Genomic DNA, 22,057 nt, shown 5'->3' with positions numbered 1-22,057 from the left:
GTATATATAGTCAGAATATTACCTAAGAGTTACCTGAATATTTTTTCACTATGTGCATGTAATATCAATTTGTTGTGTAAATAAGTTTATCTGTTTCAGATTTGTTTTCAATTTGGGCAGGTTTTCTTTCTACAATCCTATGTTATGACTTTATTTTATTTTTTTAAAGATTTTATTTATTTATTTGACACACAGAGAGAGATCACAAGTAGGCAGAGAGGCAGGCAGAGAGAGAGAGGGAAGCAGGCTCCCCACTGAGCAGAGAGCCTGATGTGGGACTCGATCCCAGGACCCTGAGATCATTACCTGAACCAAAGGCAGAGGCTTTAACCCACTGAGCCACCCAGGCGCCCATGACTTTATTTTAAACAATAAATTGTATAGCAAATTATCGCTTCCATCAACAATCCCCCCCTTTCAATTTGGAGCATCCCTGGAGGTGATTTCTTCATTCATTTCTGATTGACCCTTTCTTTCTTAGGGAACCCATTCAGTATTTCACTTTGCAAAAATAAGCAAAAAGACTATGGAGGGAATGTAAGAGAGATTGAGAGCTCATGTCTTACATTAAGGGGAACATACTGCATAGAGAGTACCGTAACATCTTTTTTCACATACTAGATGCAAGACATTTGTAGCCCATTCTTGATATTTTTTCAGTCACATAGAAATCATTTGTGTTGATATTCCATAGATTATTCAGTCTCCTATTGGTGGGTATTTAGATGGTTTCCAACATTTTGCTATAACAAATGTTGTGATGAAAATTTTATACATATAGACTTTTGTTTTTATGGAGGAGTATTTTCAGGGTAGAGACCTAGAAGTGTGATTGCTGAGTCAACAAGCAAGTGCATAGGCACATTTGTCAGATATTTCTAAATTTTCCTCCATTAATGTAACATCTGGAACTCACACAGCAATGTTTGAGAATGACGATTTCCCTACAGACTTATCAACAGATTGTACATTCAAGCTTTCAAGATTTTGCCAGTCTAATACACTTTATGAAAAAAAATCTTTTATTTTAAAAATTTGCCTCAAACTTAAACATCCAGATGTGACTACAAAGTCTTGTATTTTTCCTATGTTTGTCTGATATGTGCCTAAAATATATTAATTACGTGAGCTAATTACCATTGGATTACAATATCAAGGGCAAACATTTTGGGGGAATAGCTGTCCATGGCACCATATTGATAGGAAAATCATAACTGTGTAACCTGCTCAATTTATCTGTTCAGGTATGAGTCGATGCCATGAATAAATGAATAAAAGTGGTAGTAACAGAGGTCTTCATTAACAACAGTCCAATGATTGGTCTGGTAAAACATGAAATAGCAAAAATTGGGGGACTTTCCATTGTAAGTAATTGTGCATGGCATTTGGTCAAGAAATCTCCATGGCTTTATACTAAGGGGGAATACATATATGAAAAGATAAGTTTACTCCTTCCTATACCATCATTTAGCAATTTTGTCAAATGTTTTCCTGTTTAAGCCTAACTAAATTAACTATAAAATCTACTATCGGTTTAATTTTTTGTAATTAAGGAGACATTTTTAGGGACGCCTGGGTGGCTCAGTTGGTTGGACGACTACCTTCGGCTCAGGTCATGATCCCGGAGTCCCGGGATCGAGTCCCACATTGGGCTCCCAGCTCCATGGGGAGTCTGCTTCTTCCTCTGACCTTCTCCTTGCTCATGCTCTCTCTCACTGTCTCTCTCTCAAATAAATAAATAAAATTAAAAAAAAAAAAAGGAGACATTTTTAAATGCCTAAGTAGCTATACTTTTAAACATAGTGGCTGTGATCCAAACATCTTAAGCCATATTTGAACTCTGTAGCTTCATTCTATTCATATACGCATGTCTAGAGTGAATGCCATGATCAAAGTCCAGACTTGAAAATTAATCCTCTTTTGTAATTCTTTCCATTTACTGCCCAAGCCTTTATGGCAGCCAGCTGGACTGCCAGCTTATTCCAAATGTTGGTAAGGGCTTAGAAAAAAGGACCAAATTCATACTACCAGGGAAAACAGCATAGATTTATAGACCTGGGTAGAAATGTAAGGATTGTAAAGCCTAAATCCCTGGTTTTTCAGATTAGTAAACTGAGGCATGCAGAAGTCAGCTATTGCTCAAGGTCAGGTAGCCAGTATATGTCACAGCAGCACTGAAGCCCTAGTTTTCTCACGTCCGTTCCCATGTGTTTTCTATCACACCAACAAAGGTGGAAAGGAGCACCATTTCGTTTAATAATTTCACTTTCAAATACCAGTTTATTTGCATATATATGTAAATATATTCATGCAAGTATATTCGTCTGTATCTATATCCATGTATTTCCTAAATATGGTGTATTTTGTAGAGCAATATTTTAATAACGGACTTAATCATGCTTTTATGTTCATTTTGGTTTCTACTGAAACATGAAACTTTATTCAAATAATCTGAATATTATTTCCAAGCTTCTTTTAAGAACAAGGATGCATGGTCACAATTTTTCCATTAAGGACAAAACATCTTATTCTACTACCATCTCCATAAATTACCAAGATATTATCCTATCTTTTCTTCCATGATATGTTATGGAGATATAATCTAATAAACCATACTACGTAGTTATTATGGGTCATTACTTCCAAATTTCTGATAATCCTTATTTCTTTTTATGTATTATATACTGCTTAAATGCTAAAAGACCTATTTGGGATAACAACACAAAAATTCCATGTTGAGTCATATTAAGATCTAATTGATAGGTAAGATAATTGCAATTTCTTCCATTTGTTCTTCATGATTCAAAGAAGGATGTTTTTAATATTTAACTATTAATAGTTAATATTAATATTTAATATTTAACTGTTAGTAATTTTTAATATTTACCTACTTAACTATTAGTAGTAATAGTTAATATTTAATATTTAACTATTAGTACTATTTAACTATTAGTAGTAAGAAATCAGTCCAACAGAGATCTAGTGTTTGATACCCTTGAGTTAAATCCAGTTTGGGCACTTCTTGTGTACTTGATCACATAATATCACCTTTCTTATTTCTTCATCTGTAAAGCTGGAATAACCACAGCCCTTTTACAGTTTCATTTTTTGGAGCACTAAGGAAATGTATGTAAAGAAACTACAGTGCTACTCAATGTAATTTACTTTCTCATTCCATGCTCTGCAATATACTACAGACTTCGCATACATTCACTTTATTATCTAACCAAGGAGAGTCTCAACTCTTCAACAACAAACCACCAATATTTTCCAAAATTTAAATAAGTATATTATAACAGGACACCAGAAATGCCAGGCTAATAAAGATTTTTTTTTTTCAAATAAATTTTCACAAGCATTTTCATGTACCGCTAAGATTCCCTGTACTTTATGTATTACTTCCTCTTCTCTTTCACAACCATTGCATCACTGATAATAGAAATCCATCCATTCTAATTTCAAGGGGTGAAAATCCTTCAAAAGTTGAGGGCTGTGTTGATAAAGTCTTCCAAGAACAAATTACAAATACTTAGCAAGCAAGTGTACTTTCTCCGTGATACCACCTCTGTGGAGTTCCTGTCCTGAATTAACTATTTGGATTACCCATTGTTTAATTGCCAAATCTTCATTTCCCTAGATGATGTACTATGATGTCGACTCTAAGTGGGCCCATATAGCTTTTAAGACTGAGATGCTGAGAGCTCGCATTGCAAATGAGATATTTATCTGCAAGTTGTTCTTAAACTGTGTTTACCTAGCTGGGAGTAAAGTGGAGATTTGACATTTTCATCTTAGTTAGTTACTGTACAACCATTCATTTTTATTTTCTCTGTTCTCATTCAAATCTTTACTACCCATATCAGGACAACTGCAGCCAATTCCTACTTTATCTCTCAGATACATTTCCTCACTCTTATATTATTCTACACTACCCATCAGAAGTCAGTGCAACCAAATTATTCTTTGATTATCCATAGGTTGATTTGGGGGCTCCTTATTTTGGTATTTGGTGTATTTTATAGTCACTAGTTCTCTAGGTCTCTTTTATACAAGCTATGTGCTATAGTCAAGTGGGTCATCTATGAGGCCCAAAACAATTTTTTTTTTGCATTGTAATCTCTTTCTCTGCTGTTTTCTTGATCTTTTCAATACTAACTCTGAATCATCACTCATGCTCTAGTTAAGTTCCTCCTTTTCATCCCCACTCACTACATTTTTAGTTTTTTTCTTATATCAGTAGTTCTGAACGTTGGCTTTATATAGGACTCAACCCTACATAAAAACAGGTGGTTCAGCCTCACTCCCAGAGATGCATACTTAATTTGTCTGGGGCACTGTCTGGGTACTGGGATCTTTTACTCTCTCCCCAGGTGATTCTATGAGTCAAAGTTAACAATTGTCATGTGCATTTCAACTATAAATTACATGCATAGTTCATTAAACAATTTAATAAGACACATACCACTTTTGTGATGTTCATATAGTTTCAATTTGGGAGGGGAATGGCTCATTTTCATCTGTATAAACTTTCATGTGCTTATGTGACTGCTAATGTCATGCATAAATTATTTTGTGGCTTTCTTATGTTGTAAATATATAAAATGTGCAAAAATAATTTGAATCACCACTAAATAAACTGCTTTTAAATATGTAACCATATAAATTAAAGATTAAAATGTTTCTACTACCTCCTACCACCAAAATTAATCATGTTATCATGTAAAACACAGAATCATATTATTACATAGCATTGCAGAAAGGGTCATAAGAGTCCAGAAGGAACAAGTTTAAAGGCTCTGATTAGTTTGGTGAATTCAGAGAACTGTCAGGAGGCCAGTGTGGTTACCAAGGTGTGAGCAAAGGGGATGGTGGTGAGAATGAATGGAAGGAATGGAAGCCATACAGTTACATGAAGACAAATCATGTGCTACAGTGTAAGCCACTCTTAGGACTTTGGCTTTTACTTTGAATGAGAGAGAGAGTCACTGAAGCATTGCAAAGTCTGAATAGAGAAATGATATGGTCTGACTTATACTTATGAAAGATAACTTTTTAAATTTAGAGTGAAGAACTGGAATTGATGGTATAGTTTGAGGAGAGATGTGACCAAAGTGGGCAGAAGCAAAAATACTTGTTAGGAGACTACTTCAAAATCCAGGAAAGAGGTAAGAGCAGTTTAGAACACCAAGGTAGGGTGAAGATGATGAGAACTATTTGGATTTATTGGAAAAGCAACAGTAGGATCTGCCATTGGGTTGGGTGTATGAAAGAGAGGACTTAAGGTTGATTGCAAGGTTTTTAAACTGAGCAAATGATAGACACTTCATTACATACTAGCAACAAGAATACTTCCCTTTCTCATTATGAGATAGAAAGGATAATATCTACATCAGATTATTGCCTGAAGTATAAAATCAGGTAATATACAGAAATTGCCTAGGACAGATAAATATCCTAGAAGGACACAATGCAGACAGTGGAAGATGGTGAGATTTGAAAGCTTAAATCATCAGCTTAAGCACTTATTGGCTATGAGGCTAGAGTGATCACGATTTATCACTTCAACTATATAGCTAATCCAGCCATGTTGGTCAAAAATATCTAAACAAGAAACATGTGACTCTAACAGTGCTTATCCTGAAGCCTTGAGACTTAAAGTTTTATAGAGGATTGGGAAATCTGAGCTCTGTTACTGAGTGATTGGATGTTAACTTGGTTGCTTGAATTTTGGGAGGGGAGCAAGTAGTCATAGAAAATACATATTTAAGGATAACATGCAAATGCAGCAAAAGAAATGGACTATGAAGGAAAACGAACAGAGCATTGGATATTGTAACATGCGTATGTTCATAAGTTCAAAGCACTAGAGATGGAGGGGAGAGAGATGAATAGATGGCACATGGAAAACTTTTGGGGCAGTGAAACTACTTTGTATGAAACTATTAGGTTGATGCATGTCATCAAATATTTGTCCAGACCCACAGAATGTATAACAGAGTGAACCTTAATGTAAACCACTAACTATGAAGTATCAATTAGGTTCATCTAGTCTAAAATATATACCACTGTAGGGGAATGTTGATAAAGGGGGAGGCTATGTGTGTATAAATATATATATATATATTTATACACACACACACACACACACACAAATCTGTAGAGGCAGTGGGAAATCTCCAAAATCTTTGCACCCTCCCAATTTTGCTATGGGCCTAAAAATATTCCCCCTAAATAAACAAAGTCTTAAAGTCCATAGCAGATAGTAAATTAGAGCCAAAACCTAAGCATCTGCAAAATGAAAGTCATTGTACATTCAGCAAGACTGGCACAGAGTGAGCACTTAATAATTGTTTTTCCAGTGAGTAAATAAATGAAGAGTTAATAACATATCAGTAATACGAAGAGGATTTTTTAGAACTCCTACAGTGATTTAACCTTAACATAGTATAAAAGGAGATGGGTTCAAATACAAGATCTTTTATTATTATGCTGTAACACAACTGATTTGAGCCTGATTTTCTTTGTGAATGAGGAATGATAATTGTTACCTCAAAGGGTTTTCAAAAGAATTAAAAATATAAAAGTTTTGGAATGTATAGGGCCTGGCATATAGTAAGTTTTCAGTAAATGACAGAGGTTAGATGGCACAGAAGGAAGATACCTAAGACTAAGGAAGGAGTGGAGGTGATTCCAAACCCCTGGTGAGAAGAGACTGGAAAGTAAACAAGATCACACAGATGGCCTCCATATTGCTAATGGCTCCAAGTGTCTAAGTTGCTTGTTAAGAAAATCTGTATGTAATTTATCAATAATATTGTTCAGGTTCCCTCATCTAATTCTCCGTGTTGGTACCATTAGTTTAAATTATCATGCAGTTTCAGGTATTATAAATCAGACATACTTAAACCAGGTAGACATAACTGTCCATCTGGCTATAATTTGGATCCAAGGAAGGAACTATAGGTGCTGGACAAGTGTTTAGAGAGGAACACATGTTAACACCCACTGCTCAGAGGAGCGTTACTCTCCATTATCAAGTAACTGAGCTTCAGGAAATGGCAATCCAAAGGATAAACTTCCTATTTTGGTTAGCCAGAAAGTTTTCCAAAGTGGCACAAAAATAAACATTATTTTTTAGTTGATTCTGATAAGCTTCATCTTCAAGGGTCCCCATTAAGTGTTCTTTTCAAATGACTATGAGACTGTAGTCGTTAATCTCATATATCAGCCACAGGATGCCCAGATACCTGATTAAACATTCTTCCTGGGTGTGTCTGTGAAAGTGTTTCCAAAATAGATTAGCTTTTTTCACATGCAAGCAAGCAGGAGCCCTGCCTGGAGGCAGGGGTGGGGGTGTGGGGGTGGAAGGAGCCAGAATCCTGGGAAGCAGACTCCCTGATGAGCATGGAGCGCCTCTGGGGGCTTGATCTCACAACCCTGAGATCAGCACCTGAGCCCAAACCCTTGATGCTCAACCAACTCTGCCACCCAGGAACCCCAAAAGAAATTAGCATTTAATTGATGATTGAGTAAAGCAAATGGCCCTCTTCCGTGTGGGTGGGCTTTATCAAATTCATTTAGGGCCTGAACAGACAAAACAAGGTGGAGGAAGGTTGAACTCACTCTGCCTCTTTGCATTTAGAACACTGATCTCCTGCCTTGAAAACTCTTGGTTTTCAGGCTTTTAGATTCACACTGGAATCTACACTGTCATTTCTCCAGTGTTGGAAGTACACAACAGGCTTTCCTGGATCTCTAGCTTGCAGATAGCAGGTTGTGATATTTCTCAGCCTCTTAACAGTTTAAGCTAATTATATATTATAAGTGTAATATGTCTCATTCTCTCAGTAGATGGATAGAGAGATAGAGATAAGAAACAGATTTGACAGAGAAAGAGGAATAGAGAAGGGGGAATAGTTAGAGATATGGATAGATACCTGTATCCAATTAGTTATGTTTCTCTGGAGAACCCTAATATATACAAATACATAACCCCCCAAATTAAAAAAAAACTGGTTGTGTCTTGCTCATGAAATTTATTCAACAGGATTATAATTCTTAAACATCTTAATGGGAAATTGTTTACATTACCAACAAATAATTAGAACAACTTTAGTCAGTATTTTCCAGCTGGGATTCCCAAACTCCACATGCTAGTCCCTTAGTCTGTTTTCTTTCAGATTCACCCCTATCCTTCTCATAATCTACTCTGTAACACAAAGAACTGCATTTCCCAGAAACCCTTGCCAACAGGTTTCTGCCTGTGAGGTACCAATGGAGATCTGGTAAGGATTGCAAAGTGCTAAAATGGGAGAGGCCAGAATACTTCCAGCCTTCTAGCTCTGAAGAGTAGCAATTCCAGGAACAACTGGAACTTTTCCGTAGTGCAGGCTTTCACAGGACAGACATTCTCTTCATGACCCCAGGTCTCCAAGCAGGTCAACCTCACTTCTGGATTTTATCTGGTGACCCCAGATCTTGACCCCCATGATGACACCCACCTAAAGGTGATACTAGCTTTCTTGTATTGCTGACTTCTGGACTGTTTTACTGTCACATGTTTGGCTTATTAGCTTCTCTATCACCTGTGTAAGAATTTCTTTGTAGGAAATTACCTTCATTTGAAATATTTACAGTGATTTTTATTTTCTTGATTGTATTTGAGTCATAAGAACTAAAAGGTGCTGATTCCCTCCTCCAATTTATTGAGGTATAATTGACAAAATGGTAATATAATTAAAGTATATGACATGATGATTCTATATATGTATACATTGTGAAAAGAATTCCCTCAATCGAGTTAATGCTCACATACTTACCTTTTCAATTTTTGGTAAGAACATTTAAGTCCTATTCTCTTGGCAAATTTCAATTATACAATACAGTGTTGTCAGCTATAGTCATAATATTATACATTAGATCTTCAGACCTTATTCACCTTATAAGTAAAAGTTTATATACTTTTATCAGTCTCTGCTATTTCTCCCACTTCCAAGCTCCTGACAACCACTTTCCTATTCTCTGTTTCTAGGAATTTGACTGAAAGATGATTTAAAAAATAATAGTAAAAAAAAAAAAATCCCAGGAATAGCTATCTCAGCAAGTGTTTCTTGCCTGTACAAATTCCCAAAGTCCTTAGTATGCTAAAGTACAGAGTAGATTTTCAAGAGAGAAACATGAGCAACATCTCCCTAACTTATTACTCCAAAGAAACTTTGGAGTATCTACCAATACTTTATAGCATTAAGTATCTAAAAATACCTTACAGCAGTAGTGTTACACAGAACATAACTTGGAAACACTTATCAAAGTAAATTATTTACAGTCTGAAAATTTTGTATATATAAGACATGATGAACCACTTTCTATACTTCCCATCCATGGTCATTTGACAAACCTGGCTACAAAAACGTAGAACAAATAACTTGAAAATTAAAGGAAAGATGCATAGGCTCACATACACAAAAATCATCTCCCTCATTTTAAATCCATTTGCAATATTATGGTGGGCAATGTCAAGTTATTTTATGCTGAAACACTTTTTGCAAATTTGGTAATTGGATCCATTTTGTGGAGTCTGCACCCTGGAAATGCCACTGCATTTCATTTATAATCAAACCAATGGGGTTTGAAATGATATTAAATGTGCCAGATTGGGGGGAAAATCCAAATGGATTCATACAGAATGTTATTAACTTGGAAATGGTTCAATGGGCATTTGGCATTTTCACATTGGTAGGTTTAATTTGTTGAGTGAGAACAATGAACTAGGAGATACAGATCTCTATATTTTTGCCATTTTAACATTTATGTTTGTCGTTTATGAACCTGGACTGAGAATTGATTAGATTTCTGTCTTGTAGATTTTGAGTTTTGTAACATATGGACATTTTGTTATATTCACCTATTTCTTTTGTAGATGGTCAGTTTAAATATAGCCTTTTCCATATGAGTCATTAGCTAAAACAAGAGTAAGAAAGTAAGAGCATTAAAGATTGGGCCATCTGTAAATAAACTCAGTACTCCATACTTGACTCTTCAGTGTGAGGTGCCTGGGGTATAAGACCTTAAAGTACTTTTATAAAGGCAAGAGAAGTATATGTTGTATAAAAAGAAAATAGTCATTTTCATTAATAAAGTGAAAGGAAGTGAAACAAAAGAAGAAACAGGGATAAATATCAGGAAAGAGTGAAGTATATAAGGACAGATTCAAATGAGCTAAAAAGCAAAGAAGAACTTCAATGAGTAAGGTCAACAGACATGGCAGAGATAAAATCTTACTACCCAAATTCCCCACAATGATGAGCAGAATGTCTTATGCATGGCAGTTGCATAAATTGGAGTGAATTCTATGTAACATGTTGTAGAAGTCAAAACAATGAACTGAGAATTAAGAGATTTGGGTTGCTATGTTCAGCTCTGACTGTACCAAGGTACGGGGCTTTGGGCTAGTCAATTACATCCACTCATTCATTTGTTCCACAAATATTTGTTCCCCTGTTCTATGTCAGACCCATGGTTAAGTTATGAGGATTCTCACAGAGCTTTTCTAATAGGGCAGGGGGTGGTGAATCAGTGAACAGTCAGTAAGAAAACAAATCAATACATACATAAAAGGAATCTCAGATTAAAACAGCACTGATGAAATAGCAAACACCTAATGGATCTTTAGTTGAGTGGCCACTAACAGCTTCTGTAAGTTCAGCATTCCAGATAGAGACTGCAACAAGGAGAGAAGGTACTAGAACCTTCCAGTAGCCAGTGTAGTTGGATCATAATGGGAAAGGGGAAAGAAGGAAGAAAGGAATGAAGGCAGATTTCATGTCATGTCAGTCTTCATAATCTCTTGAAAACTCTCTTTTTTCTTTTTTTCTTTTTTTTTTTTTAAAGATTTTATTTATTTATTTGACAGAGAGATCACAAGTAGACGGAGAGGCAGGCAGAGAGAGAGAGAGAGAGAGAGAGAGAGAGGGAAGCAGGCTCCCTGCTGAGCAGAGAGCCCGATGCGGGACTCGATCCCAGGACCCTGAGATCATGACCTGAGCCGAAGGCAGCGGCTTAACCCACTGAGCCACCCAGGCACCCCGAAAACTCTCTTTTTTCATTCACAAAGTGAGATGTTTGGGGAAAATGTATTTTAAGAACTCTTCCAGTTCTCCAAGTCTCTGATCTCTATGATTAATATAAAATTTCATGAATATATTAGAAAGAAAAGATAAACCAAGGAAAACACAAGATGATTAATGGAGTGTCTGGGAGGGAAAACAAATAATAAAAACCCAATAGTGACCGTGATTTTTAATAACTGTCATCAAAAGAGTGGTTTAACTATAAAGCAAAAATGTAATAAAAAATACAATGTATTACATATTAGCAACTTAAAACAAATCAGCTTTACTGTTTTTTCCCTTAGAATTGTTACATATTATATTTTATTCACAAGAGATTAAGTTGTTTTCTCATCATTGTATATTCCAAAGTACAAGTGATTTAGTTCAATTAGTTATTCATCTTTATTACCTGATCCGCTAGATAAAGATGGAATAGCTACTAGTAAATACTGAGAAACTTCCATTATTTCCTTAAATGTTCTCCATGGAATTTAGTTCTCTGGGATGCTATATTACATAAAGAAAGTAACGTATCTTTGGTCAGTGCAGTGAAAGTACACCCAGGGGAACAACAGCTACAAGTAAGTGAGAAAAACATTACTATGCAGAAGAAATTCTACTACAAATTATGCTACAAAAGCTTCAGTCAATTGCACTGGGCACTCTGAGCTGAGATGCTCATTCAGAAATGAACAATTTCAGTTTGTCCCAAATTGAAACAAGGGGCCAGGTTTTTGTATATAAACTCTGTAACCAGTCAGTGGAGGAAGACTAGTCTTAGCCAGGGGCTATAAGGGTGACTGCAGCTTCCTTTATCTGGAGACAATTTACAGAAAGATATAGCTCTGAGCCTAATGCCGTCAACGCTCCTTGCAGCTTGGGGTTTGGGGGCCAAGTCCTGACAAGTGCATCACACCGTCTGCTACACTTGACCACTAGGGGCACTAGAGTGCAATGCAACAGCGAACACAGACACTGGGAATACCAAAAAGGGTTGGAACTATGACTGTTGTGAGATTTTGAGTCCATTTTTAACTGGCCTGATCTGTTTTAGGGATTACAGAACAGAATTTGTTGCATATAAGTAACTTTATTCAAAGATAATCTCTACTCCTTTCCTGTTTATGTCAGAATGCAAAATCAGACAATGACAGATATTTCTTAAATTTCATGATTCTTAGTGAAGCTTTCAGAAGTGTCCATCCACATGTCTCCCAGGGCTGGCTCACTACTCTCTCTTTCACCAGATTGCTCTTCCTCCCCTACAAAATCATTCTTGGAGTGACTACTCATACCTAAAAAGGCCTGGGGAGAACCAGACCAGTTCTGGGACAGGTATCAATACAAATTCTATCTTTATTGCTTCTGGCACACACAGGTAAGAGGATTTATGCCCACGCTGACATGAGTACTAAAACAATACTTAGGGCTTTGGGAGGGACATAGAAAAAGTACACCATTCCAGGCTATACGGCAAAATCTTGCTCAAGAAAATAGTTTCTTCATTTGACCCTGTCTATTTGAATTTTCTAAAGGACTAAAACCAAGACCCAGGTATTTAGATAAGTAAGGCTACATTGTCTACAAAACATGTTTCTTTTGTACTTCAGATTTTTCTAATATCAGCCACTGCACCTTCTGCTAAACTTTGAAGCTGTTTCTACAGGTATATCCCATTTACTTTATTTTATTGGTTCAGAAAATATTTGTCAAGCATTTTTCTTGTACCAGGCCCTGGATTGAGGGAAAGACACAATGATGAATCAAATACAGTTTCTATCTTCAAAAACCTGAGGTTTAATTGTGAAGATAATTAAGCAGGGAATTATAATAAGGTAATTATAATAATGTATAATAAGTATATCTAGAAGTAACATAGTTTTGGGGAGGAATACATATAAAAGGCACATAACCCAGACTGGGGAGATCAGAAACCTTCTTGATGACATAATGTTTTGGGTTTAATCTTCTTGGGTGAGAAGGAGTTGAGATAAAAAAAAAAAAAAGGGTCGGATGAAAGGACCAGCATTTAGAAAGGTTTAAGAGAGAGAAAAGGAAGAGTTTGACCTACTTGGAGCTTCTCAAGTGACTCACTGGGAATGCAGCTAAGAGAGGAAGTGTGGAATTATGAGAGAAAAGGTGCAGGGTAAGGAGTTCTGACAGTATCCTTAAGGTCTTTCTGAGTCATTGGTAATATTCAGTGATGTAACAAGACCACATTGTCTCTTTAAATGCTTTTAAAAATGTCATGGTAACAATATTAATATTTAATACTCATGTTTATTCACATTTACTATATGCTAAGCATATTATATTTACTATCCAGATTACTCTGCACAGCGATCTTTAGAGGACAGAACCATTAGTATTCCCACTTTACATATATGGCATATGAGGTTCAGAAAGGCTAAGTAATGTACTCAAGGTCTGACTGGTAATGAGAATGAATTTTCAGGGGTCTGGTGTGGAGTCAGGCAGAACATTTAGAGGACTACTAGAGTAATTAGGTAACAAATGAGGATACAGGAGAACACAGAACATAAATGAAGGCAGTGGCATGAAGATAAAAGGAAAGGGTCCGAGTGTATGGAAATTGAGGAGGTAGAACCTATGTGATTCAGAGATCAACTTCATTGTGCTAGATGAGGGAGATGGAGCAAGCCATGATGATATCTTCTAGCTGATATCCCCAGAAACTGTGGAATGGTGTGGTCTTTCATTGAGGCAGTGAGTACTGGGGGGATGTTTTAAAAAGCTAAGTGCAAAGATAAAAAATTTAAATATGCATAAGTCAAATTTGTGGTTTTTGTGGGACATTTTAAGGACAAATGCTTAGTAGGCATATAGATATGTAGCTGAGATGCAGAGTTGAGACAGAGAGTGGCATGGGATTTATCAAGTAATGGAGAGTACTTGGAGCAGTGTGCAGGAAAGAAATAACATCGCAGGCCTGAGAAAACCCTACTTGTAATGTTGGCCCTTTGCTAGCATCTGGGAACTTGGCTTCTGAATCATTCTCTGATGAGGTGGTTTTGCTCTGTTGGGATGTGCTGTATGATGTGCTGATGGTGAACATCTGCTTTCTTATAAGGAATCAGGAATTTTGGTATTTGCTAGGCAGAGAATGCCTACATGACCAGCCCTCAATAAAACCCTTAAATTCTGCATCTTGCATGGCTTTCTCTGGGCATAAAAGCTGCACACATGTGGCTGAACTATCATCACTGGATAGAGTGTGCTCTCAATGACTCCTCCTGGGAAGGCAAAAACATCAGAAACCTCAGCATGGATTCCTCCCAGCTGTACCTGTCTTTTCCCCTGATCTGTTTGTAGAATCTTACTCGATCACTATCATAAATGTTATCAGTGAGCACAGGTATATGCTTACCCTTGTGAGTCTTTCTAGTGAACTGCTGAATGTGTAGGTGGTTTGGAGGAGCTCTGAAATAGGAACATACAAGATTACCCCAGGAGGTCATAGGTAGCTTTACTTACTACAGTGATAGTGGTGGAAACGATATTTCAGTTGGTTTATGAGTACACTATAGTGAAGGAGATATAGACAGAGTCTAGATTTCTTTCAAGAGCTTGATCTCAAAAAAAAAAAAAGAAAAGAAAAAGGAAATATTTAGAGAAAAGCAGAGAAGACATGTTTCAAAGGATTTGAACTGAGAATGACTGGAATATGTGTATGTGCTAAAGGAAAGATCCAAATCAAGAGGGAGAAGATGAAGATGCAGACTAGAGAAAAGATCCACTGGAGGTGGTCGAAAAGGTCAGATCCAGAACAACAATAGCATATTTGCCTTAGATACAAGGAGAGATAATCCTTACATAGAGATAAGAAAGATAGGAAATGGAATATGTAAGAATATAGATGTAGGTAAATGGTGAGCAAAGAGAAAAAGGAACTTGAGGGGATTTTTGTCTGATGGCTTTGGCTTTTTTGTTGTCTTGTTTTGCTTTGTTTCCTTGTGAATTAGGAGATTAACTGAGCAGTAGTAATGCAATAAAAATCAGATGAATTTAATTTATGCTGAATTGAGTGTTGGTCGGTTGAATTGGTGAGTCACTTTATTCATAGAATCCAAAGATTTCTCTTGACTCAAAGACCATCTGAGTTGGAGAAGAGTTTAACAACTATCATTACTGACCCTCCTTCCAAAAAATCAACTGGATCTAAAATGTCTTTGTAGTTAGCTCATCTGACTTTTGTTTCAACACTTCCGGGGAAGGGTGACTTAATCTCAGTATATAACATAGCCACCTGTTTTGTTACCAAACAGGCAAATCACCAAAATAATCTTTGCAAAAATTAACCATTTTCTATTCTATGATAGCTATGTTTTGTTATTAATTTTTCATCCTGCAGCTGATCACATTTATTTTCCATTTTCCACATGAAATCCCTCCAATTATTTAAAGACATGTAATGTTATTGAGCCTTCCCCTCCCTAGGATCTGCATAGCAAGTCCTTTTAAAGTAATCATGAAACAGCATTTCTGGATCCCTACCCAACCCATTACCCTAGCTCCACCCACTTTGGAGCATAATGCTAGTGATGTTGGTGATAGCAGAAATACACTTATATTTTCAGGCTGAACTACAGTGTCAAAATTGTGGTCTTTGTAGAGAGGCAGACCTTGGTCTGAATACTTGATGGTCACTGGTTGATTGTGTTGCCTTGGGAAAGTTGCTTGCATTATATAAGTCTTATTTCTTCATCTATAAAATATTAATAAGCATTTCATGGGGCAGTTATGGGGAATGGATGAAATCATACAGATAAAGAACTTAGCATTATATCTAGAGTATTTTAAAAAATTAGCAAATACGTATTATTAATTCCTTTTTTTCTGAGTTGATTACCTACCCAATGAGTGTCTGCATTTACAAGATTAACCAGTTCAGCTTATGTTAGCTTTGCAGTATAACATTGCCACTCGTTTTAGAAAACAACTCAAGTTATACTACTAATAGCAAGGCAAATTATTTCCCATGTTTCCACAAAGCATTATCAACCAGATGTGTCCATTCCCCTCGTCCCATATGTTCTCTTGACTTTCTCATTTGTTATTCAATCAACACATAAAGATGGAGTACTTACTGTATGCCAAGCAATATTTTAGGCATCGGAGAAACAGCAATGAAAAATACTCAGGCAGGTAGAATATAGAAAAAGTAGGTAAATAACAGTATCAGAAAATAAAAAGTGCCAAAGAAGAAACATAAAGCAGAAATGGGAAATGTCAGGATGATTATGGGATGGGAAGAGTTTTGAGTATTTGTATGGGGTTGGTCAGGGAAGAGTTTCTTGAAGAGGTATTTGAGTAAAAACCTGAAGGGTATTGGAAAATTAGGCACGTGGATACCAGGAGAGAGAGTATCCCAGACATGGGAAGAGCAACGGCCAAAGCCCTGAAGCAGGTTTGTGATTGGGGATGTCGTTACAGCAAAATGTGCTATGGACAAATAAGCAGTAAGATTACAGTATGAATCAAGAATTTCAAAGGTTGGTCCCTGGATAGTAGCAGAAGCATCACATGGGAATTTGTTTGAAACCGAAAATTCCAAGTCCTGCTCCAGATCTACAGAATTAGAACCTCTGGGGTACAGGGTACAGCCATCTGCCTTAAAATTAGCCTTCCAGTGAATTCTGATGCTCACAGCAGTTTGAGAACCCCTGGCCTCATAGTTGATGAAGGAAAGCCACAGGAGGGCTCAAACAAATAGATGATGTCATGATCTGACTGACACTACAAAATATAGCCACACATACACGCTAACACTGCAGGACATATACAGATACACATATATCACTCCTTCTGCTGTGTTTGAACATATTTAAGGCAGAAGCAGTAAGATTTCTTGGTAATCTAAGACAAAAGATGATGTTGGTTGGGCTTGGTATTGACAGAGAAGATAGTTGAAGAATTATGGAATTCTGGCTATATTTTGAAGTTGGCCAAACCAAATGGGTGGGATAAAAGAAAGAGAAGTCAAGGAAGGCTACAAAGGTTTTGGCTAGAGCATCAGGAAGAACTAAGCTGCTCTTAACTGTTAAATCTTCTCTTGCAAAAATAATTTGGAATCTGGCCATTAAAAAAAATAAGGACTTTATTTTTCTTACCCTTTATGTTTTATTCTGTTACATTAGTAATTGTATAGATTCTTGATGAAAACAGTGTGGTTAAAATATTTTAATGGTGAGACTAAATACTTCCCAGGCTTCCATAATTAAAAGTTTTTACCTGAATTTTAAACTTATTTCTGAGAAATAATCAAATAAGACAACTTTTAGTTCTTACCTGTCTTTGCTAAAGACGTTATTATTATCATTATTATTAGCCAATTGTCTCAGAACCCACTAACAAAATTTGAAAACTGTAAATTACCTGGAAAATGTGCCCTATCAACTTTTAATAATTTAGATTATGGTAGAGAGGAAAGGAGTTATTATGAGAATCCTTGAACATTTCTTTCTTGTCCAGATGGAAAATTGAAATATAAGATTTGCTACCAGATGAATTCAGACATGCTTCATATAATGGCTAAGCAATGATCTTCTCTTCTATAAGCTCTCTGCCCAAAATTGTAGCTTCAGTAACAAACTGACTGGTTTCCATTTCCAACTAAAGTGTTTCAAAGTCACTATATTGCATACCTGAAGCTAATATAACACTATGTTAACTAACTGGAATTAAAAAATTAAAAAATTAAAATTAAATGGTAAAAAAATAAAGTGCATCCTTTTTCACAATATCTCCTTACTAATATTATCAATGATTCCCACAGAACATTTGATTTTTAGATAGATAATTTCTGATTTCCAAATACAATCAATTTTTGAATATTTAAACTAGTGAGGTAGAACTTTGGGAAAGATCATCTCAACAAATCTCTCCAGGCCCTTTGCTTTCAGAACTCATCTCCATCCATTTTTTCAGAGAGTTTATGAGCAGATTCTTTCTTCTTCTCCCCCTTGCAAATTTAATTCAATAACTACGTTAAAAAATATTTTTCCATCTTCATTTTTTTCCCATCTATCACTTCCTCCACACCCAGTGCTGTCTTTGTCATTCAGAGCCTCATTTGCTCTTGCCTGGTCTTACTGAAATAACTTTCTAACTGGTATTACCTTAAAATTATCCTTTTCAATTCTTCCTGTACCCTAAATTGCAAATATGCATAATGCCCTTCAATGAATTTTATCATCTACAGAATAACTCCAAATTTTAAAAAGGCATACACGTGGTCCTGACTATAGGACTTCTTTCTAACCAGTTTATCATTCATCATTCCTTTCTCAAAACCATAATCCAGAATTTTATAATACCTGGAGTACTCAATCATTCCATACACTGTAGATACATGTCTTTGTACAAATTTTGACTCTACCTGGACTGTCTTGTTTTTTCCTTCTACCAGAAACCAATTGCCTTTCTGGAGAATTTCTAGTCATCTTTGAAGCCTCAGATTAATCATTATGCTCTCTACCAATGATTTTTTTTTTTTTTTAATTTGAGAGAGAGACAGTGAGAGACAGCATGAGCAAGGAGAAGGTCAGAAGGAGAAGCAGACTCCCCGTGAGCTGGGAGCCCGATGTGGGACTCGATCCTGGGACTCCAGGATCATGACCTGAGCTGAAGGCAGTCGCTCAACCAACTGAGCCATCCAGGCGCCCCACTACCAATGATTTCTTGATTGCTTCAGGCTACAGCAATCATTTCCTTCCTTTGTGCTGCCACTATATCTTAAGCCTATCCTTATTGCTATAGATATTTTATTAAATATGATAGTTTTCAAGTTTAACCCCTCTTCTAGACTCTGAGTACTTCGGTATAGAGTGTGTGTGTGTATGTCTGTGTGTGCGCGCGTGTGTGTCATCTTACTTGTATCCCCAATACTCACCATCACTGGTGTGCAACCAACATTTGCAGAATCAGAAAGTGAATGAATAAACACCTTTACAGTGAATTTTACCTGAGAGATGTAGGTAAATTTGGCAATTATTCTGACAAAAGAAAAACAAAATAAACATCTGTTTATACTTTACAAAGGTAATAAATAAGAAATGATTATGATATACATGTGTCCTTCATAATGATAATTAAGAGAGTAATCACAGAATATCAATGCTATCTCCAAGACTTTTACATAAAACAAAAAAAAAAAAAAATCAAGATACAGTCCCTCAGAATAGAGTGAAAGCTATGATAGTAAATGAACTGGAATTTTCTTGAAGAACAGAAACCAGTCAAGGTAAAAAGACATGGTATTTTTAAATAGATGAAAGCTTATATTTGTGTAATTCTTCTCTACCTTTTTCATTTCAAAGGAAATTATGATTGCTATCTGACTTGATATGGATTGAACAAGGAAAGTTTTAGTTTAAGGGCAGGCCCAAGACAATATCCAAATAAGAGCTTGCATACCAGTTTTAAAATAAACTTTCATGAACTGTAAAATAATCCTCTTTCAAATAGTCAAGATACCAAAGAGGAAATTAAAGATATGGCTGTGAACTTTTATTCATATTGTCCAAAGTTAATGCATCAAAGTTAATAAAGGATATTATAATAAACTTATAATTGACTTTAAAACATCTGACTTTAGTTTAAAGTATGCAAATCAAGAAAACTCCTGTCACCTTTTAAAGGATTCAAGACACAACCCAGAAAAGGAATAGAACAAAATGTCCATTCTTCTCTGATCTACAGATTATCAATACACACAGGTTCACCTCAAACTGCCCCTTTCCTACAACTCCATTCAACAGTATCTAATTACCATTTTTCACCAATTCAAAAGTGCACTTTTTAACATTTTAACACACAAAAGTATTTTATTGTAAAAGAACATAATGGTGTAACTCACAATACATGAGGATCTTAAAGATTAGAAGATACAAGGTTAAAATCCTAGAATCTATTTTTTTTCACTGTCAATCTAGGCTGTGAAAACTGAACTGAAAGAAAACTCCAGGTTTTTGTTTGTTTGTTTTTTTAACTCCAGTGTCACAGAATATATTATTTCAACTGTTCTAGACATAGCAGGAAAAATGATTAACAAAGGGAAACCCAAGTTTTCTATGCAGAAGAAAACCTGAGTAAATTCCTACATTGGAATTTCTAATCACTATTTAAATAAGTGGCTAAATTGACATATATTTTTGAGATTTATTTATTTATTTATTTGACAGACAGAGATCACAAGTAGGCAGAGAGGCAGGCAGAGAGAGAGGAGAAAGCAGGCTCCCCTGATGTGGAGCAGAGAGCCCGATGTGGGGCTTGATCCCAGAACCCTGAGATCATGACCTGAGCCTAAGGCAGAGGCTTTAACTTACTAAGCCACCCAGGTGCCCCTAAACTGACATATATTTTTGATTCTTCAACATGATATAAAAATCCTTACACTCAGGAAAAAGTCATCTGGATAATAAAATTGTTTTCACCTCTAACCCAGTCATCATTCTGTTCGATACCTGTAGTGCCCTGCAGGAAAGATACTTGGGCTGAGAATTATACACTACCTGATTCTCTCCATCCTCATCCCTAGAAAGAGGTTCGGTTCTCAAGCTAATTCTCCCACTCTGGCAGTGAATGCTTTGCACTCTATGGAGTATGACTGTGTTAGCTTTCAGGGTCACTCTAGTCATTAAATAAAAAAACATACCACTTAATGCCTTAGCATTCCTAATTGTTCTATCTCCTTGATTTGAACTCTGAAATTTTCTCCATTCAGTTCTTCTTCCCTCCTACTCCTTCATGCCATCTGTTCCTTTACCTGTTTATCCCCAGTCCATGGTCACTTCCCTATTCCTTCAGATTATCCATGTTCTACTGTTTATGATGCCATCTCTACCTACTATGGGCTCCACGATTTCCAATTTATTTATTAATAAAATAATTTCTGATCAGGATTTCTTTCCACTCACCCTGCCCCCCCCACCATATTTGGCATTTCTCCTTCCCAACATGTATTTTGGTGACTGTTCTGTATTTAATTTTATGGTTATTTATAAACTCTTCCCCTCATGCTAGGCATAACCATCATAATAACAAGAAGCATTTCTAGGACAGATTATTTTTATTATGCTTAATAATTTTCTGAGGTTTAACTATTTCTACTTGACTGGATATATGAGTTATTTACATTTTTTTCATTGCTAAAAATACAATTCAGATAACCTATCTTACTTTTAGAATTTTCTTTTGAAGGAAATTTCCAGGAATGTGACACATAAAAAATTAATGTTCTTAATGCTTTTGATACACATTTCCAGATTGCTTTCAGAAAAAGAAATAGAAATTTAGCTTCCCACCAATAATATACGAGGTTCTGTCTTACTTTATCTTCAGCATCATTCAGTACTGAAATTTTAAAAAGCCTTTGATAATTTAATAGACTTAAAAATTTACTTTTGCTTTTAATCTATAAAGCTTGATTTAAATTTGTTTTAAAATTATATCTTACTTATAAATATATCATTTATATTTATAAGGATATAATCAGTTTCAGTTATAACTTTATTTCAGTCAACAGCCAGATCTTATGCTTTACTCATTTATCCATTTATGTTTTAATATTTATATCATAATTTATATAAACCCATATTAACATAACATTTTGCCAATTTCTGAAGTTTGATTTTTAGTATTTTCATGTAAGAGACTTATACTTATGTAATAAATTTCTTAATTATGTAATGATTTTTTGTTATTAAAATTGTTTCCACACCCAGAGATATAGTAAACATTACTATTTTATTCAATATAATTTTATTTTCTAATTTCAACTCTACAATTTGCTTGAAATTTATTTCATTATATAGTATGAGATGATGATCGTTTTCATAAAATTGTAACTAGTTGCAGTTCAATTAATAATGCTAGATTGAAATGCATCCTCATATTCCTTCTGATATCCTTCCAAAACGACAACA

The sequence above is a fragment of the Lutra lutra genome, chromosome 4 (genome assembly GCF_902655055.1).
Source record: "Lutra lutra chromosome 4, mLutLut1.2, whole genome shotgun sequence".
Classification (NCBI taxonomy): Eukaryota; Metazoa; Chordata; class Mammalia; order Carnivora; family Mustelidae; genus Lutra; species Lutra lutra.
Note: the sequence above shows the minus strand (reverse complement) of the source record.